The sequence below is a fragment of the Anastrepha obliqua genome, chromosome 6 (assembly GCF_027943255.1).
Source record: "Anastrepha obliqua isolate idAnaObli1 chromosome 6, idAnaObli1_1.0, whole genome shotgun sequence".
Classification (NCBI taxonomy): Eukaryota; Metazoa; Arthropoda; class Insecta; order Diptera; family Tephritidae; genus Anastrepha; species Anastrepha obliqua.
The window spans coordinates 32908028-32935890 of NC_072897.1; the positions used below are offsets into that span (position 1 = coordinate 32908028).

General features: G+C 40.2%; 4 non-coding genes and 2 pseudogenes across 4 annotated transcripts; all 6 read right to left on the bottom strand.

The window, feature by feature from the left end:
- Window positions 1-9393: 9393 nt before the first annotated feature.
- Window positions 9394-9589, bottom strand: LOC129250893 (U2 spliceosomal RNA). Its single transcript, XR_008582834.1, has one exon. It is a non-coding gene; the product is annotated as a U2 spliceosomal RNA (small nuclear RNA).
- A 413-nt stretch (window positions 9590-10002) lies between these two features.
- LOC129250882 (U2 spliceosomal RNA) lies at window positions 10003-10198 on the bottom strand. Its single transcript, XR_008582831.1, has one exon. It is a non-coding gene; the product is annotated as a U2 spliceosomal RNA (small nuclear RNA).
- A 414-nt stretch (window positions 10199-10612) lies between these two features.
- LOC129250941 (U2 spliceosomal RNA) lies at window positions 10613-10808 on the bottom strand. Its single transcript, XR_008582867.1, has one exon. It is a non-coding gene; the product is annotated as a U2 spliceosomal RNA (small nuclear RNA).
- Window positions 10809-21527: 10719 nt separating this feature from the next.
- LOC129251026 (U2 spliceosomal RNA) lies at window positions 21528-21653 on the bottom strand (annotated as a pseudogene).
- Window positions 21654-22391: 738 nt separating this feature from the next.
- Window positions 22392-22576, bottom strand: LOC129251120 (U2 spliceosomal RNA; annotated as a pseudogene).
- Window positions 22577-22826: 250 nt separating this feature from the next.
- On the bottom strand, window positions 22827-23022 carry LOC129250940 (U2 spliceosomal RNA). Its single transcript, XR_008582866.1, has one exon. It is a non-coding gene; the product is annotated as a U2 spliceosomal RNA (small nuclear RNA).
- Between the last annotated feature and the right edge of the window lie 4841 nt (window positions 23023-27863).

Here is a 27863-nt window from a genome sequence, read left to right on the forward strand (position 1 = left end):
ACGTCACTGTTGACAGTTATAATTTCGAGGTTGTAAAATACTTCGTTTATTTAGGAACCAGCATTAACACCGATAACAATGCAATCCAACGAAGAGTCTCTCTTGCCAACAAGTGCTACTTTGGACTAAGTAGGCAACTGAGCAGTAAAGTTCTTTCTCGACGAACAAAACTAACACTCTACAAGACTCTCATCATGCCCGTCCTAACGTATGGCGCAGAAGCTTGAACGATGACAACATCCGATGAAGCGACGCTTGGAGTGTTCGAGAGAAAGATTCTGCGTAAGATTTTTGGACCTTTGCGCGTTGGCAACGGCGAATATATCAGACGATGGAACAATGAGCTGTATGAGCTTAACAACGACATAGACATAGCGCAGCGAATAAAGATCCAGCGGCTACGTTGGCTCGGTCATGTCATCCGAATGGATACAAACGCTCCGGCTTTGAAAGTATTCGATGCGGTACCAGCTGGTGGTAGCAGAGGAAGAGAAAGGCCTCCTCTGCGTTGGAAAGATCAGGTGGAGAAGGATTTGGCTTCACTTGGTGTGTCCAACTGGCGCCGGTTAGCACGATAAAGAAACGACTGGCGCGCTTTGTTAAACTCGACCAAAATCGCGTAAGCGGTTATAGCGCAAATTAAGAAGCAGAAGAGAGCTCTCAAGTCCCGTTCAACAATGCTTTCCAGGTACAGCTTTGTCAGCTTATTCGCAACCCTTTTGTTGGTCTTTACAAACACTGTCCCCAGTACAGTATTTAGAAGCCAATACCACTATATACATTTATTTAAAAAAAAGAAAGTTAACCCGTTATTTAATTATATATTTATTCATTCTTATTGATAAAATTGTGACACCTTTTAAATCTGCAGGTCAGTTGGTCGTTTGCGCTTAAGACTCCTCGTATCGGTTTCGTCTTTTAATGGAAGTTGCCGAAGTTCCCTGTTAGAATGTTCTAGTAGTCGATTTGTGTGTCTTAAGCTGTTGTTGCGTATTTCTTCGTGGTATATACCACTCATCTTTTGATATTATATGGAGTATCTTATTTTGCGTTTGTTGTATAATTTTTATATTTGTAAGTTTGCAATCTCTGTTAGTGTGCTATGAAACCTCTCGACTTGCCCATTAGTACCATGCTGTGAGGAGTTGTAAATATGGTCACTGAAAAATGGTCTCTCAACAATGATTTTATCGTGTGTGAATTAAAGGATTTTTCATTGTCGCAAACTATGACCTTGGTGTTTTTGAAGAAGTTAAGAATCTGTATAATTGGTTCTTTTATGTCAACTATTGATCTAGAGGCATTTGGTGAAACTACGGCGAATTTCGAAAACTTGTCAATGCATGTCAGGAACGGTTTTATATCCGTCGAGTAAATGTCATAGTAGAGAACGTCACCAGGGTATTGTGGTATAGGCGTTTTGCCTATCGTTGGATTTTGGGGGTGTCACTGGTATTTAGCCTCCCGGCAGACTTTACAGTTAATAATTAACTCCTTTAGTCTAGACTGAATCTTTGGAAAGTAGTACTCCTTCAAGATCTGTGGCTGATTCTCCTTCACTCAACGGTGGGCTCTGTTATGTTCTGTTTCCAGTATCTCCCTTTGATCGTCCTCGTTTGTTACGTCTATCACCTGTCTCGTTTTATGGCGGAATTTACAGATGGGAATCTTGTCAAAGTCACGTTCTGAATTTGTGCCAGTACTGCATACTCGCATAATAGCCCGTTGACAGCACCAGAAATAATGCAGTTCTCCAAGGTCCTCAACAATTCGTTTCTGTCATTATAAATTATGTGGTGTCGCATCTGAGTCCTAAACATAATTTTCAAAGTCTTAGAGGCTGAATTACCCTTTTCAAGAATTATGTGATTTTTAAAGCAGTTAATAGGATTTTGTATGAGTTTGAGTGAGGAATTCTTCGCTCTGTACAGTGGCACCTGTAGAGGAGGCTGAATCATCTAACTCGTTAATATGTTGACGCGATAGCGCATCTGCTACGACATTATCCTTCCCTGGCTTGGGGGAAAACTCCTGAAAAAAACGCTCGCCAACGCTTCAGTTTCGCGTTTGGGTTTCTGTCCGATATAGCAAATGTAAGGCGCCGGTGGTCTGTGTAGATATTGAGCTGTTTAGCGTCATAAAGATAATTTCTCATTTTTTGAAGGGACCAAACTATTGCCAACAGTTCACGCTCATCCGTAGCGTAATTTTCTTTCTGGCTGCATTTGCCAATCTCCTCACGCAGAACGTAATCAATTGCCCGCTGAATTATGCTGGGCGCGTTCTTAAGACCGAATGGAAGACGATAGAACTCGTACTTTCCATTATTAACTGAAATGGCTGTTCTTCCCTGTCTCGTTCAGCAAGTTTTATCTGGTGAAACCCATATTTCAGATCAAGAGTGGTAAACAGATTACCTAAGATGACTGAGGTATCGGGAATTTGATACTTGTCCCCGACCGTTTCTTGTTCAATTTTCTGCAATCAATAACCAGGTGTATCCTTTTGGCACCCGATTCAGTAATCCCCTTCTTTGCAACGACCCCATCCCCATATTCTAGCGCTCCCAGGTTATTTATACGCTGTTGCTTTGGCAACGTCTTTCTATCGCTTTCAACTTTCCTCTTTTGAGCCCCGTCACTATCTCTTAGTGCCCCCTGGGTCCGGTAAGAATTAAAAGGATTTCTTTGGGGAAGGCTACCTGTGGTAGGTCCCTATTGAATCGGTGAAAGGGTAGAATCAACCTCCCTCGACATCACTACATCCTGACGTCCTGCTTCGCTTCTCAGATATTGCGGATAATTTTGGGTATTGTGCTGACCTGTCCGCTGCAAAGTCTCTAAAGACCGATCGTTGCTATTGAAGAATGATTGGGCAAATGAAGACCTTCCCTGATAAGCTTCCAGCTGTTATGCAAAAGCCAAGTGTAGGCATGTCAGTAGGCCTCGAGAAAAACAAAATATCACATAAAGGTCTGTTAAGTCTTGAAACAAACACGCGCAGCGCATCCTGGCGATGCTTTTCATTTAAAGTGCTTATAAGTTCAGAATTTCCGTTATAAGTCATCACCGTTTTATTTGCAAGAAGTATTAATTTCCGTTCCACGTCATCATAGAGCTGTAAAATATTTTTGCCACCCTGTCTTAATGTCGACATTTCTTGTTCGATCATATGAACTGGTCTCTTGTGGGAATATGTAACATCTAGCCTGGCGATAATCGCCTTAAAATTTAAAACCGTATTAAAGGTTGCGAGGACAGTATCGGCTGCCCTGGTAACCTTATTTATGATTATAACCACCGCCTGATAGGGACGAGAACTGCCATCATAGGTTTCATATAATTTGTACGCGGCCTGAGCTGTGTTCCTCCACGACACGTATCGTGATTGCGCCCCGTTAAATTCAGGAAGTGACTTTATGACGTCGAGTGACTCATCACACTGAACGTTTCTTGCAATTGTTCCAGGTGAATGCGAGGGGTGCCTTTTATATGTCGGGATTTGGCAACTCTGGTGTTGCAATCTGGCAACTGATAGCTGTATCACAAAGTTTGACATTTTTTGACCTTTACGTACTCAGAACGTTTTGAAATACCAGCGCTATTTGTGTTGTTTACAGTAACTTAAAAGATTCATCTCGGTCCAAAAATGGAATGAAATCGAGAACATTTTCGTGCGATTATTCTTTACAACTTTCGACATGGATTAACTCAGCAACATTGCATGGATGAACTTAATTCATTTTTTGGTGATGAAGCTCCATCAAGGACCAGTGTTTATCGATGGTATGGTGAATTCAGTCGTGGTCGTAGTTCACTCCAAGACGAATTTCGTGAAGGTCGTCCAAAATCAGTTGTTGTTCCGAAAACCATTGATGCTGTGCGCGAACTGATATTGCAAGATCGTCATGTGACCTATCGTGAGATTGCGACAATCTTAAGCATTAGTGGGACCAGAATACATTCAATATTGCATAAACATTTGACTGTCAAAAACATTTGTTCGCCTTGGATCCCACACAATTTGTCAATCGCTCAAAAACAGGCTCGTGTCGATTGGTCGGAGGAAATGCTCAAAAAATACGATCGCGGGACTTCGAAACACGACTATGACATCGTGACAATCATGGATTTACGCGTATGAGCCCGAAAGTAAACAGCAGTCGACTGTATGGGTGTTTCAAGTTGAGCCAAATCCAACAGAAGTTGTTCGCGCACGAAGCACTTCCAATCAAATGGTCGCCTGTTTTTTCGGAAAAACTGGACATGTCGCAACCGTACCACTAGAATAATTCGGAACAGTAAATTCTGAGTGGTACACAACCATTTGTTTGCCAGTTGTCTTCCAAGAAATTAGGAAAACCAATCGCCAAAGACGGATCACTCTTCACCAGGACAATGCGAGCTCTCACACATCGGCTCAAACAACTGCATTTTTGAGCACCCAAAACAACGAATTAATGGGTCATCCGCCGTATAGTCCTGACTTGGCACCGAATGACTTCTTTTTATTCCCGTACGTAAAAAACAAACTGAGAGGTCAACGTTTTTCGACACCTGAAGAAGCAGTTGCGGCATTCAGAATGCATGTTTTGGAAGTACCTCATTCAGAGTGGCAAAAGTGCTTCGACAATTGGTTGAAACGCATGGATAATATTTTGAAAAACAATAAAGTGATTTTCGATGATTAAAATTTGTTTTTGTTCTCTAATCCCGACATATAAAAGGCACCCCTCGTATTCTACAACTGCAGCAGGGGTAGTTTCTAAAGCTGCAAGTATGTTAGTAAATGTGTCAATAGTCGCTCTTCGTTTGCTCATTAGCAGTTGGCTGCCGTCACTAAAACCTGTAAAGTCGCTGCATCCATGGTCAATCACTCACAAGTACAGAAACACAACAACAAAAAAAGCTTAAAAAAAAGAAAAACAAAAATCAATTCAATCAAAAAGAATCATTCACAAAAATTGATTATATCCTCAGCAAGGATCTGGCAAGACGGTATTGGCCTCCCTTTTAAACAAGGTAAACTAAACGAGCACAAGCTTTTTTGTCAATTAATCGGCTTATACCAATTTTAGAATTGAACAAAAATTTATAGACTACTTCTTTAATATTGAAAATAAATTATACTCTTATCCTTATAGTTTTAGAAGTCGTTTGTCAATTAATCAACTTACACCAGTTTTTTTTAATTGAACAAAATTTATAGATTATTTCTATAGCACTAAAAAATCGTCTCAATTTTTGTTGAGCACTCTACCTACATATTTAACTTAATTTTTATCATCTTAGTTATAAGCTTCCCACGGTGCAGCGTGAGAGTAATTGCCCGCATCCCGCGGTGGCAACGTCTCTGCTTGACGTGCAACGCCTAAGTTATTATTTAATTATTCTCCCTACGAAAACTTTATTATTTCATATTTGTATGACAGTTGTTAACCCGTTTCATCTTTCAAATCAAGTTGGAGTTTTGACTCCTTGGCGTATTAGTTCGCGAAATGTTCTATTCAGCAACCGGATTGTGTGAGTATCACGGCAACGTTAAACAAACGTCTTCTTATGAAGATTTTTTACGTTTAATAAATAAGTTTTACGCGTGGCCATACCTTGGGCGCCAATTAATATTATACGTTATTGTATTTATTGCTCCTAATACTTAGGAGTATCCGGTTTAATAAACAGTTACAGTTACGAGCCTGCCAAAGAGTGATCTACAATTTTTAATTAAACAACCAAAACCATGAACATTATTATTTACTGATATCTATTCTACCCTGCTCTAACTCACTGCTACCCTATCTACCGTTTCTTTCGTTGCTGCGCTGCCGTCATTGCCTATTGCCACAGTTGTTTAATGCAATTCAACATGCCGTTTTGTTTGTTCAGACTTATCATCAGCATTGCTTGTGGGAAAATAATGTGTGGGTAGCTGCCCTTGTTATTGACGTAGCACACAAGTGTCAGTCACCAAAGGAATCTGCTAGTTTTTATGAATAAGCACGTAGCCGGGGTTAACTTATACCTTCAAACCAGAGGAACAAAGAGGTTTCAAAGTTATTTGATTTAACATGCATTAATCAACAAACACCTACGAAATCATCCGAGAACTTAACGAACTCGGCCATGAAGTGACGCATATACACAACATTTTACAGTCAGGTACCAAAAACCCACTGCCATTGTTTTTAATTGATCTAAATCTAAGCCTAAACAATAAAGATATATATCCCGTAAAATCTTTGCTTCATTGTAAAATAAATTTTGAATCCCCTCATCAAAAAAGGATGACACCATAATGCACAAATTGCCAAAAATATGGCCATACACAAAATTTTTGCACTAAGATGTCAGTCTGTGTTAAATGCGCCGGAGAACACAAAACAAGTGAGTGCAAACTAAGTATGGACAACAACAACATTAAATGTGTCCTATGTGGAGGAAATCACACTGCAAACTACAACGGATGTATGGTGTACAAAACACTAAGAATTCAACGCTTTCCACCGCTATGACCAAAAGCGTTCACCACAAACAATATAGAGGACAACATGCAACTGCCCACACAATCCACAAAAGATAAGCCATCGCAACCATCAACCGTGACACCTAACTTAACATTCGCCCAAGCAGCAGCTGTAAACGCCACACCACACCAGACACCACCGGAACTCACAACAATAAATAACGAAATCCCCGAAATTAAAGATATGATGAAACAACTAATAACACAAATGTCGAACATGATGTCCATAATCGCACTCCTCGTTAAAAAACTAAATGAAAAGACAAAAACAATTAAAAATCGCACTATGGAACGCAAACGGCCTATGCCAGCATATTCACGAACTGAAATATTTCGTACTTGACTCCGAAATAGTTAGATATCCTACTAGTGGCCGAAACTCACTTGACAAGTCAAAGCTACGTTAAAATTCCTGACTACAAATTATTTCACACCAATCATCCAGGCAACAAGACACAGAATGGCAATGCCGTAACTGTACGACAAACAATCAAATGCATCAAAATGGACGCCTACAAAAGAGACAACATTCAAGCTACGGCGATTCAAATTAAGGACCAATCCGGATTCTTGACAATGTCCAGCACCTACGGCCCGCCGAAATACAGCAACACGTCTACCCAATATCTGGACTACCAGAGAACTCTTGCCAGCCGATAGCAATGTAAAAAATACAGCATGAGGATTAAGGCTGACAAATAGAAATGCCACGAATTGCTCGACGCGATTAAAACAAACAATGGCGACCACATAAGTACAGATGAGCCCACCTACTGGTCCACTGACATAAAAAAAAGCCAGACCTGGTTGACTTCAATATCTATCAAAACGTAAGCCGATACAACTTGACAATAGAATCAAACTATGACCTATCATCCGATCACTCACCAATATTCCTTGCATATCTCAACACACCTGACATGAATGCTTTCCGAGAAATACTACGACATGCTGTTAACCACAATGTTCCATTTAAAACAGAAAAGCAGATTGATAGTGCCGCTGCGCACTTTGCAGACTGAATTATGGACGACGACATTAATCAAGACTAAAAATAAGAAAAATCCCGAAATGTAGATTTTTTTGTCCAACCCAGATCCAACAACAAACAACACCTCTCCAACCTGCAATTTCAAAGGAAGCAACACATGAGCCAAAACGCCACTAGGCAAGGCTAGACATTCACAAATTAAAAGGACACTCAAAATTATAAGGTGCCTGCTACATCTGACATAGCCAACAAACCAATCAAGAGAGTAACTCTCAAAGCCATAAATAACAAAAAATCTTCTGGATATGACAAAATCAAATTGACAAATATTAAAAGAAATACAATACGATGGAATAATATACTTAAGAAACATCTTCAACTCATCCATTAGACTAAGACATTTCCCCCCTTCCATGGAAAGCTTCAAAAATAATTGCATTGCCGAAATCAAATAAAGACGCCAGTAAGCCATCATCATATAGACCTATAAGCCTATTACCAATTCTTTCAAAATTACTTGAAAACTAGATCCATGATCGTCTTGACCCCATCATACAAGCGGAGAAGATACTTCTCTCCCAACAGTTTGGACTCCGACATAACCATTCGACCATTCAACAAGTGTATCGAGTAACTAACAAAATCATAAGTGAAATTGACAAGAAAAACTACTGTGTCGCAATTTATCTCGACGTAGCGAAGACTTTTGACAGGGTATGGCACCTAGGACTACCATATAAGTTAAAACAAATATTCCCACTTGACTATTATCTCTTACTGCGAAGTTACCTAAGCGGTACTTCTATGTTAAACATCAGGACGAATGCTCGGAGGCATTAAGACATGTATACCGGTGTATCAGAAGGCAGCGTATTGGGACCATATATAATATATATAATTGGCGCGTATACCCTTTTTTTGGGTGTTTGACCTCCTCCTATTTGAGGTGTGCGTTTTGATGTTATTCCACAAATGGAAGGACCTACTATTCAAAGCGGACTCCGAACGGCAGATATTTTTCCATGAAGACCTTTTTCATGGCAGAAATGCACTCGATTGCAAGCAAATCAAATATACCAATAATTCTATGGCTTCAATCAAAAATCTTAAGGACAAACGTAAATGCACCCTGGTACGTAGCAAATCAAGACTTACACGACGACCTTAAAATTCAACCCGTCTTCCAGAAATACAGCACGAAACACACACAAAAATTACTAACTCATTCGAACAAAAAGGTACAAAAAATACCACACATGGAGCTGACGCAGAATTTAAGACTAAAGGGAATCACACCAACAGCATTAGCAGATACAAAAGCTATTTTGGAAAAATATAACTAAGTATATTGTTGTTGCTTATATAGTAAATCTAAGCTATGTAAATATCCATTGAAACATGTTATTTAAATGTTGATTTCAAGTAACAAATAGTCTCCCACCCCAGGCTGCAAAAATTACTAAGTGTCCATAGACAGATGTAATAAAATTGGGATGTAAAAAAAAAATACCAGTCTAACGGTTAGACTCGATAGAAGTGAAACCTTCCGTAAAACAAACTGAGAGAGAATAAGACGAAAGCAGCATTAGGAGCGGGATAATTATAAGTTCATTATAATATTGCTATAAAGTTCATATTTTATTTTCTTCATTTTATCATTATTCATCCTCAATGATTTCAATTTCAACAAATGTACGAGTGGCTTATGATAGATAAAATATGATACAAATGCTTTGGTTTCGATGTTGTCAAAAAAAATACCCAAACGGACCGAAGAAACAGACTTACAAATTTCTTCCATTTTCGTCTACTTGTATTCATATAAAAATTTATGTCTCTTCCCACCAAACCTAAATGTATTTGTATATTTCTTCTTGTATTTATTCAAGGCCGAAATCCCGGCGGTACTGCAATACCGGGCCAACCCGTGGCAGAGGTGGAGAGCAAGTCCCTAAAACACTCCGTCCATTTCCAAAAATCAGTTTAACATTTGTTGTCCTCCGATGGAGGATCTATCAGATGTTAAGCTGATAAGAACAGATACCACACTACCTAGTCAATAGATTTTCTAATAAACCTTTTGAGAATTACACGCTCACAAAAATTATTTATATCAACATATAATATTTATATCAACATATAATATAACGCTTCGTAACTAAATAACTTTCAGGCCAGCGACGACAGCATGGCGCGATAGCCGAGTGACTAGCAATGTGAGCTTCCGATCCAAAATCCTTGGTTCGAATCACAAGAAAAAATAAAAGTTATTTTTATTTAGTTCGTCGCTACGTTTATATTAACATATAATATAACGCTTCGTAGCCAAGAGGGTCGCTTTTTCGTTTCACTTTTCCTCAAATCACTCCCAACGATTCTAAAGAAGTTTTCACTTCAAAAAAAATTCCATTTTCGTCTACTTGTATTCATATAAAAATGTATGCCTCTTCCCACCAAAGCTAAATGTATTAGTATATTTCTTCTTGTATTTATTCAAGGCCGAAATCCCAGCGGTACTGCAATACCGGGCCAACCCGTGGCAGAGGTGGAGAGCAAGTCCCTAAAACACTCCGCCCATTTCCAAAAATCAGTTTAACATTTGTTGTCCTCCGATGGAGGATCTATCAGATGTTAAGCTGATAAGAACAGATACCACACTACCTAGTCAATAGATTTTCTAATAAACCTTTTGAGAATTACACACTCACAAAAATTATTTATATCAACATATAATATTTATATCAACATATAATATAACGCTTCGTAACTAAATAACTTTCAGGCCAGCGATGACAGCATGGCGCGGTAGCCGAGCGACTAGCAATGTGAGCTTCCGATCCAAAATCCTTGGTTCGAATCACAAGAAAAAATAAAAGTTATTTTTATTTAGTTCGTCGCTACGTTTATATCAACATATAATATAACGCTTCGTAGCCAAGAGGGTCGCTTTTTCGTTTCACTTTTCCTCAAATCACTCCCAACGATTCTAAAGAAGTTTTCACTTCAAAAAAAAAATCCATTTTCGTCTACTTGTATTCATATAAAAATTTATGCCTCTTCCCAACAAAGCTAAATGTATTAGTATATTTCTTCTTGTATTTATTCAAGGCCGAAATCCCGGCGCTACTGCAATACCGGGCCAACCCGTGGCAGAGGTGGAGAGCAAGTCCCTAAAACACTCCGTCCATTTCCAAAAATCAGTTTAACATTTGTTGTTCTCCGATGGAGGATCTATCAGATGTTAAGCTGATAAGAACAGATACCACACTACCTAGTCAATAGATTTTCTAATAAACCTTTTGAGAATTACACGCTCACAAAAATTATTTATATCAACATATATAGATCCAAAATCCTTGGTTCGAATCACAAGAAAAAATAAAAGTTATTTTTATTTAGTTCGTCGCTACGTTTATATTAACATATAATATAACGCTTCGTAGCCAAGAGGGTCGCTTTTTCGTTTCACTTTTCCTCAAATCACTCCCAACGATTCTAAAGAAGTTTTCACTTCAATAATAGTGTTGATTATACTGTGTCTTCCCAACGTTACCGAATGAACAATATTCGTGAGGTCTTCCGCCCTGTTTCTTGCCATGGCTAACCCAAATAATTGACCTGTATCCACAACTGTTTCTTTCGTTATTGTTAACAAATTATTTATTGTTAGTGTCAGATTATTTATTCTTGCTTGGAGCTGTGTGTTAATTACAATCTGCCGTTCGTTAGACTCTATAAGTTCACGTTCTTTGGTTTCTACCTCATTAAAATCGTCAAAGTCAGGTGTCCCAGTGATATATTTAAGTGAGGTGGCCAGGATGTTAATACCACGTGAGTACCGATGATGGGTCTTAATGGTTTCTAGCAAAGCAAGAATTTGGTTGGCGTCTTCCTGAAGCAATTATTTCGCAAGAGACAATGGGCACTGTGCAATCAGTCCTTGTGTCCCCGACGCTATGGCTTCATAATTGGTCAAGTTAGTTCTATGTATCAAAATTTTGTATTGGTCGTAAATATCAACTTTCCCCGCAGAAATCAGCACATAATGTGAGTTGATATAATTAAATAGTTTCGCCCGTGTCCAGGCAACAAACATCAAAACCAAGTATCTGGGAAAATAAAGAGATGAAAAAGAAATTCGTTACCTTAAGTTTGCTTTGTGAGCCTTTCTCCCATTTATCATGACAGTAGCTCTCAAGTCCCATGTGTAGAAGTCCACGCAAGTGGGGAAAGTTACTGATCGCCATTCACTTGGGAATTGCTAGGACGATTCTTCTGCATATGGTTCAAGAAGCTCCCAACGACCGGGATTAGCCCACGTATCCTCAGGGTAGCTTCCGAACACCCGTTTGGGAGTGAGCTGACATCAGAAGGCAAAACATTCCAGGATAGCTGGTTGTGCATTCGGTCTGGGACCCGCCACTTAAAAATCCCCCCCAATGAAAAGTTTAAAAAAGCCTCGGATGAGACCTCCCTATACTAATGACGACCACTGCAAACGACTTCTTTAACCTGATTTTGGAGAGCATCGTACGAGCCGCAGAACTTAATCGCTCAAGCACAATTTTTTATAAGAGCGTACAATTGCTGGCGTATGCCGATGATATTGACATCATCGGCCTTAACAACCGCGCTGTTAGTTCTGCCTTCTCCAAACTAGATAAAGAGGCAAAGCGAATGGGTCTGGTGGTGAACGAGGAAAAAACGAAGTACCTACTGTCTTCAAACAAACAGTCGGCGCACTCGCGTATCGGCAACCACGTCACTGTTGACAGTTATAATTTCGAGGTTGTAAAATACTTCGTTTATTTAGGAACCAGCATTAACACCGATAACAATGCAATCCAACGAAGAGTCTCTCTTGCCAACAAGTGCTACTTTGGACTAAGTAGGCAACTGAGCAGTAAAGTTCTTTCTCGACGAACAAAACTAACACTCTACAAGACTCTCATCATGCCCGTCCTAACGTATGGCGCAGAAGCTTGAACGATGACAACATCCGATGAAGCGACGCTTGGAGTGTTCGGGAGAAAGATTCTGCGTAAGATTTTTGGACCTTTGCGCGTTGGCAACGGCGAATATCTCAGACGATGGAACAATGAGCTGTATGAGCATAACAACGACATAGACATAGCGCAGCGAATAAAGATCCAGCGGCTACGTTGGCTCGGTCATGTCATCCGAATGGATACAAACGCTCCGGCTTTGAAAGTATTCGATGCGGTACCAGCTGGTGGTAGCAGAGGAAGAGAAAGGCCTCCTCTGCGTTGGAAAGATCAGGTGGAGAAGGATTTGGCTTCACTTGGTGTGTCCAACTGGCGCCGGTTAGCACGAGAAAGAAACGACTGGCGCGCTTTGTTAAACTTGACCAAAATCGCGTAAGCGGTTATAGCGCAAATTAAGAAGCAGAAGAAAGCTCTCAAGTCCCGTTCAACAATGCTTTCCAGGTACAGCTTTGTCAGCTTATTCGCAACCCTTTTGTTGGTCTTTACAAACACTGTCCCCAGTACAGTATTTAGAAGCCAATACCACTATATACATTTATTTAAAAAAAAAAAAGTTAACCTGTTATTTAATTATATATTTATTCATTCTTATTGATAAAATTGTGACACCTTTTAAATCTGCAGGTCAGTTGGTCGTTTGCGCTTAAGACTCCTCGTATCGGTTTCGTCTTTTAATGGAAGTTGCCGAAGTTCCCTGTTAGAATGTTCTAGTAGTCGATTTGTGTGTCTTAAGCTGTTGTTGCGTATTTCTTCGTGGTATATACCACTCATCTTTTGATATTATATGGAGTATCTTATTTTGCGTTTGTTGTATAATTTTTATATTTGTAAGTTTGCAATCTCTGTTAGTGTGCTATGAAACCTCTCGACTTGCCCATTAGTACCATGCTGTGAGGAGTTGTAAATATGGTCACTGAAAAATGGTCTCTCAACAATGATTTTATCGTGTGTGAATTAAAGGATTTTTCATTGTCGCAAACTATGACCTTGGTGTTTTTGAAGAAGTTAAGAATCTGTATAATTGGTTCTTTTATGTCAACTATTGATCTAGAGGCATTTGGTGAAACTACGGCGAATTTCGAAAACTTGTCAATGCATGTCAGGAACGGTTTTATATCCGTCGAGTAAATGTCATAGTAGAGAACGTCACCATGGTATTGTGGTATAGGCGTTTTGCCTATCGTTGGATTTTGGGGGTGTCACTGGTATTTAGCCTCCCGGCAGACTTTACAGTTAATAATTAACTCCTTTAGTCTAGACTGAATCTTTGGAAAGTAGTACTCCTTCAAGATCTGTGGCTGATTCTCCTTCACTCAACGGTGGGCTCTGTTATGTTCTGTTTCCAGTATCTCCCTTTGATCGTCCTCGTTTGTTACGTCTATCACCTGTCTCGTTTTATGGCGGAATTTACAGATGGGAATCTTGTCAAAGTCACGTTCTGAATTTGTGCCAGTACTGCATACTCGCATAATAGCCCGTTGACAGCACCAGAAATAATGCAGTTCTCCAAGGTCCTCAACAATTCGTTTCTGTCATTATAAATTATGTGGTGTCGCATCTGAGTCCTAAACATAATTTTCAAAGTCTTAGAGGCTGAATTACCCTTTTCAAGAATTATGTGATTTTTAAAGCAGTTAATAGGATTTTGTATGAGTTTGAGTGAGGAATTCTTCGCTCTGTACAGTGGCACCTGTAGAGGAGGCTGAATCATCTAACTCGTTAATATGTTGACGCGATAGCGCATCTGCTACGACATTATCCTTCCCTGGCTTGGGGGAAAACTCCTGAAAAAAACGCTCGCCAACGCTTCAGTTTCGCGTTTGGGTTTCTGTCCGATATAGCAAATGTAAGGCGCCGGTGGTCTGTGTAGATATTGAGCTGCCAACAGTTCACGCTCATCCGTAGCGTAATTTTCTTTCTGGCTGCATTTGCCAATCTCCTCACGCAGAACGTAATCAATTGCCCGCTGAATTATGCTGGGCGCGTTCTTAAGACCGAATGGAAGACGATAGAACTCGTACTTTCCATTATTAACTGAAACGGCTGTTCTTCCCTGTCTCGTTCAGCAAGTTTTATCTGGTGAAACCCATATTTCAGATCAAGAGTGGTAAACAGATTACCTAAGATGACTGAGGTATCGGGAATTTGATACTTGTCCCCGACCGTTTCTTGTTCAATTTTCTGCAATCAATAACCAGGTGTATCCTTTTGGCACCCGATTCAGTAATCCCCTTCTTTGCAACGGCCCCATCCCCATATTCTAGCGCTCCTAGGTTATTTATACGCTGTTGCTTTGGCAACGTCTTTCTATCGCTTTCAACTTTCCTCTTTTGAGCCCCGTCACTATCTCTTAGTGCCCCCTAGGTCCGGTAAGAATTAAAAGGATTTCTTTGGGGAAGGCTACCTGTGGTAGGTCCCTATTGAATCGGTGAAAGGGTAGAATCAACCTCCCTCGACATCACTACATCCTGACGTCCTGCTTCGCTTCTCAGATATTGCGGATAATTTTGGGTATTGTGCTGACCTGTCCGCTGCAAAGTCTCTAAAGACCGATCGTTGCTATTGAAGAATGATTGGGCAAATGAAGACCTTCCCTGATAAGCTTCCAGCTGTTATGCAAAAGCCAAGTGTAGGCATGTCAGTAGGCCTCGAGAAAAACAAAATATCACATAAAGGTCTGTTAAGTCTTGAAACAAACACGCGCAGCGCATCCTGGCGATGCTTTTCATTTAAAGTGCTTATAAGTTCAGAATTTCCGTTATAAGTCATCACCGTTTTATTTGCAAGAAGTATTAATTTCCGTTCCACGTCATCATAGAGCTGTAAAATATTTTTGCCACCCTGTCTTAATGTCGACATTTCTTGTTCGATCATATGAACTGGTCTCTTGTGGGAATATGTAACATCTAGCCTGGCGATAATCGCCTTAAAATTTAAAACCGTATTAAAGGTTGCGAGGACAGTATCGGCTGCCCTGGTAACCTTATTTATGATTATAACCACCGCCTGATAGGGACGAGAACTGCCATCATAGGTTTCATATAATTTGTACGCGGCCTGAGCTGTGTTCCTCCACGACACGTATCGTGATTGCGCCCCGTTAAATTCAGGAAGTGACTTTATGACGTCGAGTGACTCATCACACTGAACGTTTCTTGCAATTGTTCCAGGTGAATGCGAGGGGTGCCTTTTATATGTCGGGATTTGGCAACTCTGGTGTTGCAATCTGGCAACTGATAGCTGTATCACAAAGTTTGACATTTTTTGACCTTTACGTACTCAGAACGTTTTGAAATACCAGCGCTATTTGTGTTGTTTACAGTAACTTAAAAGATTCATCTCGGTCCAAAAATGGAATGAAATCGAGAACATTTTCGTGCGATTATTCTTTACAACTTTCGACATGGATTAACTCAGCAACATTGCATGGATGAACTTAATTCATTTTTTGGTGATGAAGCTCCATCAAGGACCAGTGTTTATCGATGGTATGGTGAATTCAGTCGTGGTCGTAGTTCACTCCAAGACGAATTTCGTGAACGTCGTCCAAAATCAGTTGTTGTTCCGAAAACCATTGATGCTGTGCGCGAACTGATATTGCAAGATCGTCATGTGACCTATCGTGAGATTGCGACAATCTTAAGCATTAGTGGGACCAGAATACATTCAATATTGCATAAACATTTGACTGTCAAAAACATTTGTTCGCCTTGGATCCCACACAATTTGTCAATCGCTCAAAAACAGGCTCGTGTCGATTGGTCGGAGGAAATGCTCAAAAAATACGATCGCGGGACTTCGAAACACGACTATGACATCGTGACAATCATGGATTTACGCGTATGAGCCCGAAAGTAAACAGCAGTCGACTGTATGGGTGTTTCAAGTTGAGCCAAATCCAACAGAAGTTGTTCGCGCACGAAGCACTTCCAATCAAATGGTCGCCTGTTTTTTCGGAAAAACTGGACATGTCGCAACCGTACCACTAGAATAATTCGGAACAGTAAATTCTGAGTGGTACACAACCATTTGTTTGCCAGTTGTCTTCCAAGAAATTAGGAAAACCAATCGCCAAAGACGGATCACTCTTCACCAGGACAATGCGAGCTCTCACACATCGGCTCAAACAACTGCATTTTTGAGCACCCAAAACAACGAATTAATGGGTCATCCGCCGTATAGTCCTGACTTGGCACCGAATGACTTCTTTTTATTCCCGTACGTAAAAAACAAACTGAGAGGTCAACGTTTTTCGACACCTGAAGAAGCAGTTGCGGCATTCAGAATGCATGTTTTGGAAGTACCTCATTCAGAGTGGCAAAAGTGCTTCGACAATTGGTTGAAACGCATGGATAATATTTTGAAAAACAATAAAGTGATTTTCGATGATTAAAATTTGTTTTTGTTCTCTAATCCCGACATATAAAAGGCACCCCTCGTATTCTACAACTGCAGCAGGGGTAGTTTCTAAAGCTGCAAGTATGTTAGTAAATGTGTCAATAGTCGCTCTTCGTTTGCTCATTAGCAGTTGGCTGCCGTCACTAAAACCTGTAAAGTCGCTGCATCCATGGTCAATCACTCACAAGTACAGAAACACAACAACAAAAAAAGCTTAAAAAAAAGAAAAACAAAAATCAATTCAATCAAAAAGAATCATTCACAAAAATTGATTATATCCTCAGCAAGGATCTGGCAAGACGGTATTGGCCTCCCTTTTAAACAAGGTAAACTAAACGAGCACAAGCTTTTTTGTCAATTAATCGGCTTATACCAATTTTAGAATTGAACAAAAATTTATAGACTACTTCTTTAATATTGAAAATAAATTATACTCTTATCCTTATAGTTTTAGAAGTCGTTTGTCAATTAATCAACTTACACCAGTTTTTTTTAATTGAACAAAATTTATAGATTATTTCTATAGCACTAAAAAATCGTCTCAATTTTTGTTGAGCACTCTACCTACATATTTAACTTAATTTTTATCATCTTAGTTATAAGCTTCCCACGGTGCAGCGTGAGAGTAATTGCCCGCATCCCGCGGTGGCAACGTCTCTGCTTGACGTGCAACGCCTAAGTTATTATTTAATTATTCTCCCTACGAGAACTTTATTATTTCATATTTGTTTGACAGTTGTTAACCCGTTTCATCTTTCAAATCAAGTTGGAGTTTTGACTCCTTGGCGTATTAGTTCGCGAAATGTTCTATTCAGCAACCGGATTGTGTGAGTATCACGGCAACGTTAAACAAACGTCTTCTTATGAAGATTTTTTACGTTTAATAAATAAATTTTACGCGTGGCCATACCTTGGGCGCCAATTAATATTATACGTTATTGTATTTATTGCTCCTAATACTTAGGAGTATCCGGTTTAATAAACAGTTACAGTTACGAGCCTGCCAAAGAGTGATCTACAATTTTTAATTAAACAACCAAAACCATGAACATTATTATTTACTGATATCTATTCTACCCTGCTCTAACTTACTGCTACCCTATCTACCGTTTCTTTCGTTGCTGCGCTGCCGTCATTGCCTATTGCCACAGTTGTTTAATGCAATTCAACATGCCGTTTTGTTTGTTCAGACTTATCATCAGCATTGCTTGTGGGAAAATAATGTGTGGGTAGCTGCCCTTGTTATTGACGTAGCACACAAGTGTCAGTCACCAAAGGAATCTGCTAGTTTTTATGAATAAGCACGTAGCCGGGGTTAACTTATACCTTCAAACCAGAGGAACAAAGAGGTTTCAAAGTTATTTGATTTAACATGCATTAATCAACAAACACCTACGAAATCATCCGAGAACTTAACGAACTCGGCCATGAAGTGACGCATATACACAACATTTTACAGTCAGGTACCAAAAACCCACTGCCATTGTTTTTAATTGATCTAAATCTAAGCCTAAACAATAAAGATATATATCCCGTAAAATCTTTGCTTCATTGTAAAATAAATTTTGAATCCCCTCATCAAAAAAGGATGACACCATAATGCACAAATTGCCAAAAATATGGCCATACACAAAATTTTTGCACTAAGATGTCAGTCTGTGTTAAATGCGCAAAGGATGTATGGTGTACAAAACACTAAGAATTCAACGCTTTCCACCGCTACGACCAAAAGCGTTCACCACAAACAATATAGAGGACAACATGCAACTGCCCACACAATCCACAAAAGATAAGCCATCGCAACCATCAACCGTGACACCTAACTTAACATTCGCCCAAGCAGCAGCTGTAAACGCCACACCACACCAGACACCACCGGAACTCACAACAATAAATAACGAAATCCCCGAAATTAAAGATATGATGAAACAACTAATAACACAAATGTCGAACATGATGTCCATAATCGCACTCCTCGTTAAAAAAACTAAATGAAAAGACAAAAACAATTAAAAATCGCACTATGGAACGCAAACGGCCTATGCCAGCATATTCACGAACTGAAATATTTCGTACTTGACTCCGAAATAGTTAGATATCCTACTAGTGGCCGAAACTCACTTGACAAGTCAAAGCTACGTTAAAATTCCTGACTACAAATTATTTCACACCAATCATCCAGGCAACAAGACACAGAATGGCAATGCCGTAACTGTACGACAAACAATCAAATGCATCAAAATGGACGCCTACAAAAGAGACAACATTCAAGCTACGGCGATTCAAATTAAGGACCAATCCGGATTCTTGACAATGTCCAGCACCTACGGCCCGCCGAAATACAGCAACACGTCTACCCAATATCTGGACTACCAGAGAACTCTTGCCAGCCGATAGCAATGTAAAAAATACAGCATGAGGATTAAGGCTGACAAATAGAAATGCCACGAATTGCTCGACGCGATTAAAACAAACAATGGCGACCACATAAGTACAGATGAGCCCACCTACTGGTCCACTGACATAAAAAAAAGCCAGACCTGGTTGACTTCAATATCTATCAAAACGTAAGCCGATACAACTTGACAATAGAATCAAACTATGACCTATCATCCGATCACTCACCAATATTCCTTGCATATCTCAACACACCTGACATGAATGCTTTCCGAGAAATACTACGACATGCTGTTAACCACAATGTTCCATTTAAAACAGAAAAGCAGATTGATAGTGCCGCTGCGCACTTTGCAGACTGAATTATGGACGACGACATTAATCAAGACTAAAAATAAGAAAAATCCCGAAATGTAGATTTTTTTGTCCAACCCAGATCCAACAACAAACAACACCTCTCCAACCTGCAATTTCAAAGGAAGCAACACATGAGCCAAAACGCCACTAGGCAAGGCTAGACATTCACAAATTAAAAGGACACTCAAAATTATAAGGTGCCTGCTACATCTGACATAGCCAACAAACCAATCAAGAGAGTAACTCTCAAAGCCATAAATAACAAAAAATCTTCTGGATATGACAAAATCAAATTGACAAATATTAAAAGAAATACAATACGATGGAATAATATACTTAAGAAACAGCTTCAACTCATCCATTAGACTAAGACATTTCCCCCCTTCCATGGAAAGCTTCAAAAATAATAGCATTGCCGAAATCAAATAAAGACGCCAGTAAGCCATCATCATATAGACCTATAAGCCTATTACCAATTCTTTCAAAATTACTTGAAAACTAGATCCATGATCGTCTTGACCCCATCATACAAGCGGAGAAGATACTTCTCTCCCAACAGTTTGGACTCCGACATAACCATTCGACCATTCAACAAGTGTATCGAGTAACTAACAAAATCATAAGTGAAATTGACAAGAAAAACTACTGTGTCGCAATTTATCTCGACGTAGCGAAGACTTTTGACAGGGTATGGCACCTAGGACTACCATATAAGTTAAAACAAATATTCCCACTTGACTACTATCTCTTACTGCGAAGTTACCTAAGCGGTACTTCTATGTTAAACATCAGGACGAATGCTCGGAGGCATTAAGACATGTATACCGGTGTATCAGAAGGCAGCGTATTGGGACCATATATAATATATATAATTGGCGCGTATACCCTTTTTTTGGGTGTTTGACCTCCTCCTATTTGTGGTGTGCGTTTTGATGTTATTCCACAAATGGAAGGACCTACTATTCCGAGCTGACTCCGAACGGCAGATATTTTTCCATGAAGACCTTTTTCATGGCAGAAATGCACTCGATTGCAAGCAAATCAAATATACCAATAATTCTATGGCTTCAATCAAAAATCTTAAGGACAAACGTAAATGCACCCTGGTATGTAGCAAATCAAGACTTACACGACGACCTTAAAATTCAACCCGTCTTCCTGAAATACAGCACGAAACACACACAAAAATTACTAACTCATTCGAACAAAAAGGTACAAAAAATACCACACATGGAGCTGACGCAGAATTTAAGACTAAAGGGAATCACACCAACAGCATTAGCAGATACAAAAGCTATTTTGGAAAAATATAACTAAGTATATTGTTGTTGCTTATAAAGTAAATCTAAGCTATGTAAATATCCATTGAAACATGTTATTTAAATGTTGATTTCAAGTAACAAATAGTCTCCCACCCCAGGCTGCAAAAATTACTAAGTGTCCATAGACAGATGTAATAAAATAGGGATGTAAAAAAAAAACATACCAGTCTAACGGTTAGACTCGATAGAAGTGAAACCTTCCGTAAAACAAACTGAGAGAGAATAAGACGAAAGCAGCATTAGGAGCGGGATAATTATAGGTTCATTATAATATTGCTATAAAGTTCATATATTATTTTCTTCATTTTATCATTATTCATCCTCAATGTTTTCAATTTCAACAAATGTACGAGTGGCTTATGATAGATAAAATATGATACAAATGCTTTGGTTTCGATGTTGTCAAAAAAAATACCCAAACGGACCGAAGAAACAGACTTACAAATTTCTTCCATTTTCGTCTACTTGTATTCATATAAAAATTTATGTCTCTTCCCACCAAACCTAAATGTATTTGTATATTTCTTCTTGTATTTATTCAAGGCCGAAATCCCGGCGGAACTGCAATACCGGGCCAACCCGTGGCAGAGGTGGAGCAAGCTCCTAAAACACTCCGCCCATTTGATCACTTTGATCTTAGCCATAAGGCCGAGAAGCGATAACCATACACAACCAACAAACTACCTTGTCATTACATTTTCTAATAAACCTTTTGAGAATTACACGCTCACAAAAATTAATGTACGAAATATTTATACCGATTCACTTAAACACGGCGAGCTGTTTGATTTCATGTTCGTGCCTGTGTATGTGCATTTGTGCGTTCATATCGCCACAGTGCATGACTACCAGCCTTGGCTGAGCACAGTAAGAAAATGTATTCGAGCGTATATATGTATGTATGTACGTTAGTGTGTTTGTACGGTTGTGCTCTGCGCTCTGCGCTCAGCTTTGTGTCGATTTTACTGTGCGCTGCGCAGGTTAGGGTATTCTTGCAGAATTTAAAGATGATTCACACACTGTGGACCGACTGGGTACAGTTGTCACAAGTGATGATATTTATAATTTTTATATGAAAAATCAAGGCGCATCTTTTGGAGGTGGTAGCAATAACACAGCTGATTTGTTATTTTTTTCTTCCGCCGTGTACATTTGGATGTCAACATAAAATTGAATTACGAAACGTTTTACTTAGCTTAGTGTATGAATTCACCTTGGAAAAAAATCAATTTTCTTCTATAATCAATTTTAATAAAAAAAACTGTTTTCAATAAATAATCAGAAATGTCCTACAATGCAAATTAAAAAAAAAATTGCATTTTCGTCTACTTGTATTTATATAAAAATTTATGTCTCTTCCCACCAAAGCTAAATGTATTAGTATATTTCTTCTTGTATTTATTCAAGGCCGAAATCCCAGCGGTACTGCAATACCGCGCCAACCCGTGGCAGAGGTGGAGAGCAAGCCCCTAAAACCCTCCGCCCATTTCCAAAAATCAGTTTAACATTTGTTGTCCTCCGATGGAGGATCTATCAGATGTTAAGCTGATAAAAACAGATACCACACTACATGGTCAATAGATTTTCTAATAAACCTTTTGAGAATTACACGTTCACAAAAATTAATGTACGAAATATTTATACCGATTCACTTAAACTGACTTTCAGTATCTAAACCAAAAAACTGTTTTCAATAAATAATCAGAAATGTCCTACAATGCAAATTTCAAAAAAAAAAAAAAAAAAAATTCCATTTTCGTCTACTTGTATTCATATAAAAATTTATGCCTCTTCCCACCAAAGCTAAATGTATTAGTATATTTTTTCTTGTATTTATTGAAGGCCGAAATCCCGGCGCTACTGCAATACCGGGCCAACCCATGGCAGAGGTGGAGAGCAAGTCCCTAAAACACTCCGCCCATTTCCAAAAATCAGTTTAACATTTGTTGTTCTCCGATGGAGGATCTAACAGATGTTAAGCTGATAAGAACAGATACCACACTACCTAGTCAATAGATTTTCTAATAAACCTTTTGAGAATTACACGCTCACAAAAATTATTTATATCAACATATAATATTTATATCAACATATAATATAACGCTTCGTAACTAAATAACTTTCAGGCCAGCGACGACAGCATGGCGCGGTAGCCGAGCGACTAGCAATGTGAGCTTCCGATCCAAAATCCTTGGTTCGAATCACAAGAAAAAATAAAAGTTATTTTTATTTAGTTCGTCGCTACGTTTATATCAACATATAATATAACGCTTCGTAGCCAAGAGGGTCGCTTTTTCGTTTCACTTTTCCTCAAATCACTCCCAACGATTCTAAAGAAGTTTTCACTTCAAAAAAAAGAAACTTTCAGGTGGCAGCGAGAATTCGGAGTCGAACCCCAAAACCACCACTCTTAAGGCAGAAAAGATGAAATCGTGTTCTCTCAAATTTCTTACCTGGTGAGGTAGCCCCGAGGTCTTTAGGAACAGTAAAGCATCGGAAGCGATGTTAAGTGCAATGACCGAGGGCGACTCTGAGGCGGGGGATAAGAAGGATCTACCTGTGCGTGCGTGAGCACGTATCTGGCTCCCTTCTGAGCCGTCTACTTCAGAGGCGATGGAACAAATCCTCCGAAACTGCAGCCTGAAACTTCTCACACACAACTGGTAGGTGCAGAAAATTGAAGGATCCTATCCGCAAGCACTGATTCTGCTGAACTCAGAGCCACTCTGTCCTCTCGCCTAAACAGGGGGAGTCATCACCGACGGATTCAAGAGGATAGTCCTTAAGGTATACAAAACCGATGCCAGAAGGGATTTCCCTGCGCATCCGGATGTGGTGGGAAAAGATAAGCCCACAGTAGGGGAGGCTCCTGTGGACATGGACATCAAATCAGTAACGACGGACGCTGGCAGTGTTGGCGCCCCGGGGTCTGTCTTCAGCAACGGAACACTGTTCAAAAGCGCAGAAACAGAGAGGCTCCTGACCTCGGAGAGCGAGGACATCGTCCTTGAGATACTGGAGAGGATTATCGAAAATGATTATTTTTCAGATAAATCTTTAGCACCCTAAAGCGGCCTCCGCCAATCTATTAATACACCTTGAGCAAAGTAGAGCTGATATAATCTGGACTCAGAAGCCGTGGCTGAGCAGCTGCAATATTTCTGGGCTCAGGGCGAAAAGCTACGAATTGATGGTGGATAGCGGGACAGGTAAACCAAGATCCTGTATGTAATTTCAGCAATGAAGACACTGTAACTGTGAGCCTGGAGAGCTCTACCAGGAAGCTTTGGCTGATGTCGACCCATATGCTGCACCTCCGGCGATACTAAGGGAAGTCCTGGCTGAGGCGGGACGTAGGAAAAGCGGAGTTATTACAGGGATGGACGCAAATTCCCACCACACCTGGGGGGGCGTTCCAACATAAATGCTCGAAGTGAGTCATTTTTGATTTTATTTAAAACGAGGACTTGTTCATTTGTAACAGGGGTAAGGACCCTCCTTTTATCATTGCAACCAGAAGTGCTGGACCTCAGTTTGGCCTCTTCCTCTTTGTTGCATTGAATCTCGAATTGGAGGGTCCTTAGTACTCACTCCTTCTTGGATCATAAGTATATTCCTTTCTTTCTCACTGAAACCCGTCCAAAAAGAACCTCCTATAGGAGTCTGAGGAGAACGGAATGGGAGACATATAGCAGAAATCTGCTGAGCCTACTGCCTGAAGAACCGAGGAAAAAAATATATAGATCTATCGGAGGATCGATCGACGAGCTGGTGGAGATTTTCACCTCAGCTTGTAATAGTGCCCTTGGAAGCTCCTGCCCACTAAGATTGCTCCGTAAGAAGAAAAAACGGGCTTAGTGGACAACTGAGCTCTCTGAGCTTAGGTCTAAATGCCAGGGCATATTTAATAGGGCTAAAAGAATTACGTTTCCCCCAGGATGGGAACTGTACAAGGTAGGGGTAAGAATTTATTAGTTCGAATTATAGAGGGACTTCTGGAGAAGCTTCTTTGAAAGCGCGAAAGGCTGGCATGACTCTTCGAGGTTTAGACAAGTTTTCTCGAGAAGTTCCCCTCCCATGGGGTACTTGAGAGACGAATCACGATTATCGTCGAGGAGTCACGAAAGCTACTTTTCGACGCTTATTTTCTTACATCTTGTAACACCAGTCGGGGAAGCGTTTCAATTCATTCTCTTAACATTGGTTAGTTACTGGATAATATGCTCCTGGTTTGTGCCATAGGCATCTTCAAGCCCTTCAAATAGCCTGGTTCCTATGGTATTATATCTGGCCAACTGCAGAAATTCTTCGGGGATGCTTGGCCTAAAGTAGATATAGAGGAGTCTCTATATAAGAAGGAGTTTGCAGTGGGCGCCTTTCTCGACATTGAGGGGGCTTTTAATAATGTCCTACCGGGAGCAGTTACCAAATCTTTGGATAAAATGGGGCAGTTAGACCCGTCCTTATCAGGTTTATTTACAGAATGCTTAGCGACAGAGTGGTCGTGGCAGAGTGGGGTGACGTGCCTCCGCCGACAGATGGGTAGGAGCACTCCACCAGACGGTGTTCTCTCACCATTTATCTGGGCTTTCGGTGTCAATGAGTTGCTGGAGAAGCTAGTGAGAAGGAGCTGTAGGTTCATTGTCAACCCGAACGACGTGGCGCCTATTGTTAAAGGAAAGTTTGTACGATTTGATGCAGGGATATCTGAACATAGTTGTTAGGTGCGCAGCAGATTGCGGCTCTCAAAACGGAGCTTGTGTTATTCACGAGGAAATACAAATTACCAAGATTCCAATTCCCTAGTGCGAAGTTGGTGCATTCTGACAAGGTGATTAACCTTGGTCTAATTTTTACAGTGAGCTAGCGTGGAAGCCCAACATGGAGAAGAGGATAAGGAAGGCAACAATAGCCTTGCACGGATGCAAAGGCGCTACAGTTACAAGATGGGACCACTCGCCTTAAGTTGCTTGTGGCTCTATAATACCACCATAAAGCCAATGATGTTGTATGGGGTCGTTGTCTGGTGGATCTCACTGGCATCGATGACGAAACTGGAGAGAATCCAAAGTTCTGCCTTCGTTGGAATCAGGCGGGCGCCTCAAACTACTCATACTTTAGCGCTTAATGTAATGCTAAATGTGGTACCTGTAAATATTGCAGACTGTGATACTCAGGCTACGGGATTGACCTAAATTACGGACACTCAGGTATGCTTAGAAACTTTGGGCTTATCCCTTTGGAGGATCAGTTCCAATGATGACAGTTGTTTAGATACGATTTATTGTGAGATTTGCCCTTCGATTTCATGGTCTTTTGTGCCCTCTATTCATCACTGCACCTCACCCAGACCCAGTTCTCTTATTAAACTAAAGATATAGCTGGGTTGGATTGAGTGTATGTGCTTTTTTTCTGGCTGCAGTTGACCAAGATGTCTCAACCTTCTTCGCCCTATAGCACTGCATTCCAGGAAAAGGTGCATTGGAGTCTCTTGAGACTGGTCGCAGAAACGGCAAGAGTCCGTAGAGTCCTTTTTTTGGCAGAGGAGGTTTAAATTGAAAAGGTCAGAAACATCATCAAAGGTGCTCCCACTAACCCTCTAACATTCCTCCCCTCTCGGCTGATTCCATCCTGAGACTGCTAAAAGCAATTTCATCAAGGTGAAGCCGTGTTTATGTCTTTTAGACATACCAGGTACCTGACTCCAGGTTCCTCTCTTAATTGCGTATTGGGGTTATACGGTATCGATAGAAAGAAAATATGAAAGAAACTGTCTTCTACTTTGTTGGGGTCCTCCAATATTGGGTAGCATACGCATGAGTGCGTTATTCACTCTCAATGCCTTATTAGTGGTTATTTTTAGATGATCCTTGAATGTTTGCTTCTCGTCGATGTGTACTCTAAGATACTTTACCCATGTTTGGGATGCAATATCATGACCTCCAACCGATATAGTGAGGCTCTCGCTCCGACTACATTTACTGATAATGGTCAGTTTTTTGCTAGCTCTAGACTAGGGTTCCTCAAACCCCTTTAGATTCTCGCAACAGCATCATTGCACATGTGCTTCAAGCAGTCGTTACGCTTATCAGTTACTACTAGAGCAATATCATCTGCGTAACCCACCACAGTTACGTTTGCTGGCATCACAATCTTAAGAATCCCATCGTACATTGCATTCCACAGTGTTGGCCCTAGAACGGATCCTTGTGGGACGCCCCCCGTTACTATGTATTTTTTTTTTGTACCTTACTATGTGTTGTAAAACAGGACTCGCTGGCTTAAATAGCTGCTAGTGATACGAGTCAGATAACATGGTCCGCGAAGCTTCTGAGTGTCGAGAGGATTTTTTGCCAGTTTGCAGAGTTAAACGTATTTTTTACGTCTAGCGTAATCACTGAGCAATTTTTCCCTTATTGACGGCATCCTTTGCAATATCAACCACCGTTCTTATAGCATCGATTGTAGGTCTTGCTCTTTGGAACCCGAACTGGTTGTCTGAGAGTCCGCCCGGCCCTTCCAAATATTCCTGTAATCGCTCTCTAATTATGCACTCAAAAGCCTTTAAAATAGTGTCCAGCATGCAGAGAGGCCTGTACGCTGTCGGCTGGTCAGGTTGCTTACCGATGCGGCAGGTGTCTCGTATACATCCAAGTGCATCCTCATGTGATTATTACTTTCTTGTTGGGGAAAGAGTGTTGCGACTATTTTTTCTAGCAGAATAGGGCATGTTGGTTGAGGAGATTTAAAGCCTTTAACCTTTGCCATCACCTTTTTGTACGCAAGACCCCACGGATTATCATCAACACCATCAATCATTTTTTTAAAGCACTTGTTTTTACTCGCTTCAATGACTTTTCTTAGTTTTCT